The 1,896-nt window shown below is 34.5% G+C and overlaps 1 pseudogene; it reads right to left on the minus strand.

The window, feature by feature from the left end:
* Positions 1-264: 264 nt before the first annotated feature.
* LOC112861912 (U2 spliceosomal RNA) lies at positions 265-493 on the minus strand (annotated as a pseudogene).
* Positions 494-1,896: the final 1,403 nt, after the last annotated feature.

A 1,896-nucleotide genomic window follows, 5' to 3' on the forward strand; every position in this document is an offset into this window, starting at 1 on the left:
AAGTACCTCAACATAATAAAACCATATATGATAGGTTCTCAGCTAACATCATACCCAAAGGTGAAAAGCTCAAAGCTTTTCCTTGAAGAGAAGGATACCCACTCTAGCCACTTTTTTTTTAATGTTCTTATTTATTTTTGAGACAGAGAGGGACAGAGCACGAACAGGGGAGGGGTAGAGAGAGAGGAAGACACAGAATCGGAAGCAGGCTCTAGGCTCCGTGCTGTCAGCACAGAGCCCAATGCGGGGCTTGAACTCATGGAGTGTGAGATCATGACCTGAGCCAAAGTGGGACGCTCAACCGACGGAGCCACCCAGGAGCCCCTCTAGCCAATTTTATTCATAGCCCTGGAAGTCCCAGACAGAGTGATAAAGCAGAAAAAATAAATAAAAGTCACCCAAATTGGATAGAGGACATATTAGATATTAAACTGGTAAGTATCTGTAAGAACAGATACTACACAGGATCCTAGCTAAAAGGCCGAGAAGCGATAAGCAAATTGGAAAGGAAAAAGTAAAAGAGCCACTATTTGTGGATGACATGGTTTTATGTACAATGAACCCTAAAGACTGCATTAAAAACAAAACAAAACAAAACAAAACAAAAAACAGAACTTGAGCACTTGGGTGGTTCTTTAAAAGCAAAAAACAAAAAACTATTAGAACTAATAAATACAGCAAAGTTGCAGGGTATAAAATCAATATATGTTTGTGCTTTTATACACCAAAACAAATTATCAGAAAAAGAAATTAAGAAAACAATCCCATTTACAGTTGCAACAAAAACAGTAAAATATGTAGGAATAAATTTTAATCAAGGAGGTGAAAGACTTATCCAGTGAAACAATAACACGCTGAAAATGATACAAATAAATGAAAAGATAGTCCATGCTCATGTATTAGAATTAATATTGTTTAAATATTTATATTACCCAAAGCAATGTACAGATTCAGTGTGATTCCTACCAAAATTTCAAAAGCAGTTTTCAAAGAAATCAAACAAACCATCCTAAAATTTGTACAGAACCACAAAAGATGCTGAATAGCTAAAGTAATCTTGACAAAGAATAGTACAAAGTGGTAATAATCAAATAGTATGGTATTGGCATAAAAACAAATACAAAGATTGATGGAACAGTGAGCCCAGAAATAAACCCACATGCATATGGTCAGTTAATTTAGAGCAGAAGAGCCAAAAATTTCCAACGAGGAATGGACAGTCTCTTCAATACATAGTGTTGGGAAAACTGGACAGCCAGATCCAAAATAACCCAACTGGACTTGAACATTAGACATGAAACCATAAAACTCCTAGAAGAAAACATAGTCAGTGAGCCTCCTGACACATGTCTTGGCAATGATTTTTTCGATCTGACTCCAAAGGCAAAGTCAACAAAAGCAAAAATAAACAAATAGGATTATATCAAACTATAAAAGTTCTGTACAGTGAAGAAAACCATCAACAAAAGGAAAGGAATCTAATGAATGGGAGATATTTGCCAATCATATAACCAGTAAGGGGTTAATATCCCCAAAATATGAAGATCTCAAACAACTCAATAACAAAATAAAAACATCTGATGAAAAAATGCCAGAGTAACTAAATACATATTTTTCCAAAAAAGACATATAGATGACTAACAGGTATATGAAAAGATGTTCAACATTACCAGTCATCAGAGAAATGCAAATCAAAATCAAAATGAGCTATTAAAAACATAAGAAATATCAAGTGTTGTTGAGGATGTAGATAAAAGGGAACCATGCATGGTTGTTGGGAATATAAAGTGGTGTAACCACTAAGAAAAACAGTATGGAGATTCCTCAAAAAATTGAAAATAGAAATATCATATGATATAGTAATTCCACTTCTGGGTATTTATATGAAGAAAACAG

The sequence above is a fragment of the Puma concolor genome, chromosome A1, assembly GCF_028749965.1.
Source record: "Puma concolor isolate L17-30 chromosome A1, mPumCon1.1.hap2, whole genome shotgun sequence".
In the NCBI taxonomy this organism is placed as follows: domain Eukaryota; kingdom Metazoa; phylum Chordata; class Mammalia; order Carnivora; family Felidae; genus Puma; species Puma concolor.